The sequence below is a fragment of the Drosophila yakuba genome, chromosome 3R, assembly GCF_016746365.2.
Source record: "Drosophila yakuba strain Tai18E2 chromosome 3R, Prin_Dyak_Tai18E2_2.1, whole genome shotgun sequence".
Lineage (NCBI taxonomy): Eukaryota > Metazoa > Arthropoda > Insecta > Diptera > Drosophilidae > Drosophila > Drosophila yakuba.
In genome coordinates this window covers 609,383-618,056 of record NC_052530.2, presented here as the reverse complement: position 1 = coordinate 618,056, position 8,674 = coordinate 609,383, and the positions used below count along the sequence as shown (strand labels likewise).

General features: G+C 36.8%; 1 pseudogene; it reads left to right on the top strand.

Annotated features, from left to right (window-relative positions):
• The first annotated feature begins 1,046 nt into the window (after positions 1–1,046).
• On the top strand, positions 1,047–3,870 carry LOC120321915 (annotated as a pseudogene).
• The last annotated feature ends 4,804 nt before the right edge of the window (positions 3,871–8,674 follow it).

The window sequence follows — 8,674 nt, the reverse complement described above, 5'->3', positions numbered from 1 at the left end:
TTTTACTTGGAAAACAATCAATTGTTGAGCAAAGAGAATACACACGTCAGCAATTCGGTGCGCTTACTTACTTTTAAGGAAGTACTTCCCAAATCTTTGTTATATTTATACCCGTTACTCGTAGAGTAAAAGGGTATACTAGATTCGTTGAAAAGTATGTAACAGGCAGAAGGAAGCGTTTCCGACCATATAAAGTATATATATTCTTGATCAGGATCTATAGCCAAGTCGATCTGGCCATGTCCGTCTGTCCGTCCGTCTGTCCGTCTGTCCGTCCGTCCGTCTGTCCGTCCGTCCGTCTGTCCGTCTGTCCGTCTGTCTGTCCGTATGAACGTCGAGATCTCAGGAACTACAAAGGCTAGAAAGTTGAGATTAAGCATACAGACTCCCAAGACATAGAAGCAGCGCAAGTTTGTCGATTCATGTTGCCACGCCCACTCTAACGCCCACAAACCGCCCAAAACTGCAACGCCCACACTTTTGAAAAATGTTTTAATATTTTTTAATTTTTGTATTGGTCCTTTAAATTTCTATCGATTTGCAAAAAAACTTTTTGCCACGCCCACTCTAACGCCCACAAACCGCCCAAAGCTGCCACGCCCACACTTTTGAAAAATGTTTTAAAATTTTTTCATTTTTGTATTGGTCTTGTAAATTTCTATCGATTTGCAAAAAAACTTTTTGCCACGCCCACTCTGAAGCCCACAAGCCGCCAAAAACTGGCCTTCGCACGTACACTAGCTGAGTAACGGGTATCAGATAGTCGGGGAACTCGACTATAGCGTTCTGTCTTGTTTTTGTATTGGTCTTGTAAATTTCTATCGATTTGCAAAAAAATTTTTTGCCACGCCCACTCTAACGCCCACAAGCCGCCCAAAGCTGCCACGCCCACACTTTTGAAAAATGTTTTGATATTTTTTTTAATTTTTGTATTAGAAAATTTCTATTGATTTTCCGAAAAACTTTTTGCCACATACAAATCGCCCAAAGCTGCCACGCCCGCACCTTTGTAAAATGTTTTGAAATTTTTAAATTTTTTTGTTAGTAATGTAAATTTTTATCGATCTGCAGAAAAACTTTTTGCCACGACCACTCTAACGCCCACAAACCACCAAAAGCTGTCAGTTTTGAAGAGCCTCCTTCGCACCTCCACTAACTGGGTAACGGGTATCAGATAGTCGGGTAACTTGGCTATAACGTTCTTTTTTTTTATACCCGTTACTCGTATACTAGATTCGTTGAAAAGTATGTAACAGGCAGAAGGAAGCGTTTTCGACCATATGAAGTATATATATTCTTGATCAGGACCAATAGCCGAGTCGATATGACCATGTCCGTCTGTCCTTCTGTCTGTCCGTCCGTATGAACGCTGTAATCTCATGAACTACAAAAGCTAGAAAGTTGAGATTAAGCATACAGACTCCAGAGACATGGATGCAGCGCAAGTTTGTCGATTCATGTTGCCACGCCCACTCTAACGCCCACAAACCGCCCAAAGCTGCTACGCCCACACTTTTGAAAAATGTTTTGATATTTTTTCAATTTTGTATTGGTCTTGTAAATTTCTATCTATTTGCCAAAAAACTTTCTGCCACGCCAACTAAAACGCCTACAAACCGCCAAAAACTGTGTTTAAGACTCTCCTTCTCCCTTCCACTAGCTGAGTAAGGGGTATCAGATAGTCGGGGAACTCGACTATAGCGTTCTCTCTTGTTTTATATTTAAACGTAAATTTCTATTCCCGATTTAAAGCATTTATGCAGAGAAGGAAACATGCTACTTGTAACAAAGTTGTGGATAGCCTTTTTTTTTTCTGCTTCGATTTTTACCATGTCATGTAATGGCCACGGCAGACTGATCGAACCACCAAGTAGAGCCTCAGCTTGGCGGTTTGGATTTCAAACCCCACCAGACTATAATGACAATGAACTATACTGTGGAGGTCTTAACCGTCAGTGGAAAATAAACGGCGGTAGATGTTGAGAATGCGGCGACGCGTGGGATGTTCCGGAACCACGACCCCACGAATATGGTGGCTACTGGGGAAAAGGCTTAATTGTACGGAGATATTTGCCTGGATCTAAAATGACGATTCGTGTAGAACTAACAGCTAGCCATATGGGGTAACCAATTCTTTTTTGTGTTACTCTAAATCAATATATAATTTTTTTCAGATATTTTGAGTTTCGGATATGTCCAAATCCAATTGCTAAGCAGTCATGCTTAGATAAAAATGTATTGCTAATTCTTAATGGATCTCCTTCTAAACCAAATAAATCAGACCTGGATATCCGATTTTATCCTCGAAACGGAAGTTGCATATATGAAATTTTGGCACAGTTACCAGGTGAATATATTTCAACACGAGAACAGAATCTTAATTTGGCAAAAATAGTTAAAATACTTTAGCTAAGTAGATGTTATCATAATATATAGGAATTAACTATAATATTAAATAAATTCTTATATCTACAAAATGTAATACATTTTTAGGTAGCTTGGTTTGATGAAAATAAAAGAAAAATTGTTAATAATTTGTTGAATGAAATCCAAGAAGGAACGTTTTGTTCGAAACTTATCTAGCTCTAATTCTACCCACATACCTTCTTAGATTTCTATATCCGTTACTCGTAGAGTAAAGGGGTATACTAAATTGGTTGAAAAGTATGTAACAGGCAGAAGGAAGCGTTTCCGACCATATAAAGTATATATATTCTTGATCAGGATCAATAGCCGAGTCGATATGGCCATGTCCGTCTGTCCGGTTGCCCGTCTGTCCGTATGAACGTCGAGATCTTAGGAATGACGAAAGCTAGAAAGTTGAGATTAGGCATACAGACTCCAGAGACATAGACGCAGCGCTACTTTGTTGATTCATGTTGCCACGCCCACTCTAACGCCCACAAACCGCCCAAAACTGTCAGTGTGAAAGACTGTGCTGGGTCTATGTCCCTGGAGTCTGTATGCTCAATCTTATTTTTCTAACTTTTGTAGTCCCTGAGATCTCGACGTTCATACGGACAGACAGACGGACAGACGACTAAATCGACTCGGCTATTGATCCTGATCAAGAATATATATACTTTATATGGTCGGAAACGCTTCCTTCTGCCTGTTACATACTTTTCAACGAATCTAGTATACCCAAGGTCCTAGTTTTAACCCAAAGGTCCCTAAAAATTTTTTTTCCTCGCTTTTAAGCTTGCTAAGTAGCACGTATCTGATAGTAGAGAAAATCGACTTAAGAATTCTCTCTTGCATTATCTGTATTGTAAAATGTTTACAAAACATTTTAATCCCTTTGCAAGAATAGTTCAACTTAATTACTTGCATTTTTTGATATAGTAAAATTAACTATTTAAATAATACAAATTGCAGATTTTACATGTGAACACTGTGTTTTGCAATGGCGATACGTTGCAGGCAATAATTGGGGTATGTGTAACGATGGTAATGGAGCTGTTGGATGTGGCCCACAAGAAGAATTTCGTTCGTGCTCGGATATTGCCTTAACTACAGAATATTTTCCCCCATATCTTAGTCACCTAAATCCAGCACCTACACAATTTAAGTCCACGACCAAGAAACAACATTCTGTTACTATACAAAGTGACAAATTAATGTATATTTTTATTATCTCACTACTTTTAGTAATTATATTAGTTTGCGTTGTTTTTTGGTTTGAGTTTCACAATATCAACAAATTTTGTATTTCAAAATTTAGTAATAACCTAAAAAAATATATATGTTGGAATTCTATCCAACAAAATAATTTCATGTGATGTATTTAAAAACAATAATATACTTAGCAATAATAAATTCCACGGACTAAGACATTAAATAATGTAGGAAAAAATCTAGTAAATAAAACAAGCAAAGTATGTTTTAATCCGTAAGTTTTTAATCTTTTTGTATTGTATAATCATAGAAAAAATATATGTTGGAACTCAAGCCAACAAAATAAATTCATATGCGATCTATTAATACCATACCAAACAAGAGAGAACGCTATAGTTGAGTTCCCCGACTATCTGATACCCGTTACTCAGCTAGTAAAAGTGCAAAGGAGGCTATTCAACATTGACAGTTTTTGGCGATTTGTGGGCGTGGCAAAAAGTTTTTCAGCAGACCGATTAAAATATACATTACTAACTAAAAAATGAAAAATATCAAAACATTTTACAAAAGTGTGGGCGTGGCAGCTTTGGGCGGTTTGTGGGCGATAGAGTGGGCATGGCAAAAACATTTTTGCAAATCGCTAGAAATTTACAAGAATGTTCTGATATTTTTTCATTTTTGTATTAGTCTTGTTGATTTCTATCGATTTGCCAAAAAGCTTTTTGCCACGCCCACTCTTACGCCCACAAACCGCTAAAAACTGTCAGTGTGGAAATTTGTCCTTTGCACTTCCACCAGCTGAGTAACGGGTATCAGATAGTCGGGGAACTCGACTATAGCGTTCTCTCTTGTTTTTTTTTTTATTGAGATCTTTTTAGGTTTATTTATGTTGCAATTTTGAACGATTATGTTTTATTTGTTGGTTCGAAGTAGTTTTGGCATCGATGCGTGCATGCATAGGTTACGAAAGCGATTGATATGAGCGAGCTTAGATAAGGAAAGATTTTCGCACAGCTAAGGTGCCGTCGAGAAGAATTGTCTCCAATTTTAGCCATAAACCTAAACATAAATTTAGTAACGGCTGGCGCATGAAACCCGACATTCTACCCCCGTAGGGAGCGTGGTTTTCAACAGAGTCCCAAAGGGGCGGCAGACGCAGCTCATTCACTGCTTGCTTCGTCAATCCTGCTGCTGCATGATCCTTCGGTACTATGATTTGGTTTTGGTCACCGAAAACAACGAAGACAACGAAGACTTCTCCATCTGGCCTCGAAGAAGGCCATTTTAATCAACGAAGATTGAAAGCGAGGCACGGGGTAGATGTATTAATAACTTATGCAATTCTAGTACTGGCTTCTCCGTTACTGCTGTAGGTGGCAAATCAGTTATGGTGTCCGTGCCATCCTAGCGACTGAAACCTCCAGAAACAACCCAGCCAACAAACGATGAAAATCTGTGTGCGCGAGCTTAAGATTTTGGGGTAAGTTCCAGCTGCAATTGATATTGTATAAGCACGGCTGACTTTCGATTGGAATATTGGACGCAATAGCAGCAGTTATGACGGTTGAGATCTCATTGAAATGTTTACTGACGAACCATCTGTCTCAAAACTAGAATCGCCTATTCGGGATGTTAAGGTGGAGTTGAAATCCAGAGTCGAGCAATGCACGGCACGGAAACAAGATTCCTAAACGGTCCTTCAGCGGTTGCAGTGGCTAGAAGCACATCTTTACTGAAATCCTGTGCAAGAAGCGCAGCACACGTTCCAGGCAATGCAGAGGGTTATACGGCATTATGTGAGCCGCAGGCAAGCGTTTCTGCAAGCTGTGATATTTCTTGTAGTAAAGACGAGGACAAGTTTCCCAGGTGAAGGAGTTAGCATGCACGACCTCGTTAAGAATTTGTCTAAATGGTTGCTGAAGCTCAACGATCCGTTCCAACATCACATGAAGAACGGAAATTGCAGTCGCCTTGCGCCTCAAAAATTTAACCCTGTTTCGGCATTTCTACTTTAATTCTGCTCAACTTCTTCGCACGTTCTTATTCCCCGCTGACTCTTGACCAACTTCCAATTTCTAATGCTGCCAACTCACTATGGGAAATTTGACCACTTTTTCTGGCCTAAATTAATAACTCCAGAACGGGGAGAGATATTTAGTTTGTGTTTTTTGTATGGGGTTACACAAGTCCATATCTTTAATGGATCGAGAGATATTTACACAACCAACAAATATGTGAAAAAATATCAAAACATTTTTCGACAGTGTGGCAGCTTTGGTTTGTGGGCGTGAAAAATTAACCAGACTAATAAAATAAATGAAAAATTATCGGTCGAGTGGGCGTGGCAACATGGGTCAACAAAATTGCGCTGCGTCTATGTCTCTGGAGTCTCAACATTCTAGCTTTTATAGTTACTAAGATCTTGACATTCATACGGACAGACGGACGGACGGACAAACGGTCATGGCAAGGTCGACTCGGATATTGATCCAGATCAAGAATATACATATATACTTCTAGACTCTGTTAGAAATGTATGCATGTATCTATCAGTGAAAAACGTTTACAGCGTGCGTGTGCAGACTTCATGCCTATATTCCATGAGATGTCTCGTTATATTTCTACTTTTTTCGGTTTTTTCTTATGAAAAATCCATATTATTAAATTAAATTGTTTAGTTTGATTAAAAACCAATTTGTTTTATGTTAAAACATATTATGAACATGGCAGCCATTAAATAAACAAACAAAATTTTTGTTTCCACCTTTCTGTTACTGGGTCTTTCGGGTATAACGACGTTAAATTGTCGGTCCCTTGAAAGTTGCTATAACTGAATTCTACTGTATATGTACATGTACAGAGATAGGAAATATGATGAGAAAGTTGGTAAGAGCGAAGCCACGTTGTTGTGATCCTTTTATGCCATACGCTTGAGAAATCATTAGCAGAGTATAATCAAATTCAGAACGAATTATTTATGGTTCCATTTAAATAGATAGATAATCGGTATCCTAAATTTGATAAGCTGGAGTATACCGGATAGCATGTTCAGATAATGTATTAGGGCCGTGCTTATATTTAAAAATATGTTTATCTAGATTCGATTAATTAACTATTCAAGGTACGGCTCCTGGTTTTCTTTAAGGAATTACTAAACTTGCTTTGTTGAGCTAACAGGCCATTTTATTACCCCTTTTTGTGCCAGCCAGGTAGCGAATTCAAGCAATTTAATTTATTTTACTTTGAGAAATTTGGCAGTGATGTGCAAGTTATCCAACCCGTAAACATAGCACTCTATCTTATTTTATAAACAAATTTTAAATTTTAATCTAGGAGGCATCATTTACTTTGTCTTTGCTTTTGCCATTGCCTTTGCCAGCGCTTAGCTACCCACTATGATAAATAATCAAACTCTAAGAAACACAGCTTCCGCTTGGAGACCAAACCATGGTCAACTTATTGCGCTTCAATCAAACTGCATCGGTCAGCATAATTTCACAAAACCCAATTTCGACATCAAGCTTTTATTCTAAACATATTTAAAAGTTCAAGAAGTTTCAAAAGAAAAGCTTCTGGCAGAGGTTGATTGGATCAGAAATTAGAATCGAGAAGCGAGTCAGTTTCGAGATCGGATCGAGAACGATCTAAGATAAAATCCGATAAAAGTGTCTTGTAATATTGTATAAGTTTAAAAAGTGTATCACCAATAAATTTACTAAAATATTAAGATAAAGATTAAGATTAAGATTTTTAAATAATTTTTTATCAACAATTTTAAATGGCGCCCAACGTAGGGCGGTGGAATTCAAAAGTTCTAAAAATAAATATTAACGATAATAAGTTAAATATAAAACGGAACTCGCGCCGCCAACAACCCATATTTTTAGAGGAAAAATCAAAACATCCTCATTAATCCAACGACATATCTAACAACTGTGACAGTGTTCGTGGAAAAACTTAATTGGAAATTCATTAATGCAAAATTCCAATTCAGAAGTTAAAAAAAAAGGTGGACTGAATACTTGGTACAAGTTACAAGAACACGATACTAAACAGAACTCAACAAAAACAGAACTCAACAACAAACACTAGTAAAACCCAACCAAAAACTAAAACCAGAATATTAAAAAAAAAAAATAATAATAATAAAAAATCAACACCAAGAAGGAAGGAAGAGTAGAGAGCAATCGCCCACCACAGCTGAATACAAAAAATATTTGAGGGAAGACCCCAACAGGAAATATTCAGGACAACTAAACTGAGGGAAGACTACAACGGAAAGTATCGTGAGCACAATAAAATAATATTAAGTCTTTAAAAAAATGTAATAACTCAAGATCAAGATACAGGGAATATTATAAAGTCTTAAAAAAATTAAAATCTATTTTAACCATTATTAAAAGAAAACAATCTGGAAAATTTAATAAAAAGTTTTGAAGATTTGAATTTAACAATGGCAACCGGAGGTTCAGCACCAATCCTTTCTGTGGGCGGGATATTCATCGCCAGCAAAGGCATGAGAATAAATAACATTTATGAGGATCATTTTTCAAATTAAAGTCCAATAGCGGAATACCACATGTAACAAGAATAGACATAAGTACAAATAAAACAACTAAAAATATTAATTGACACAGGAGCCTCTTCTTGCTATATCAAAAAAGGAACTTATAAAAATAAAAAAGAATTACCAATTCACAAGAGAGTATTTACAGTTAATGGATACTCAATTATAAAATATTACCATATACTAACAATATTTGCAGCGAAACAATTGTTTTATGAAATAGAAGGTTTAGAATCTGACTTATTAATTGGGTACAATCTATTAAGGAAAATTGGAACTAAACTAGATGTAGAAAAAGATATTCTGGAATATAATGGAAAAAAAGAAAAACTAGAATGTTATTACAATGAGGAGAAAAAAGATTTGCGTTTAATTTAATTTAAATTAATTAAAAATTAAGTTAATCTTGAGCGCGCCGATGATGTTATTTCCGTCAAATTAAAATTGAAAGGTTTGGGATCACCAAGTCCTGTACACGCCGTCGTTAAA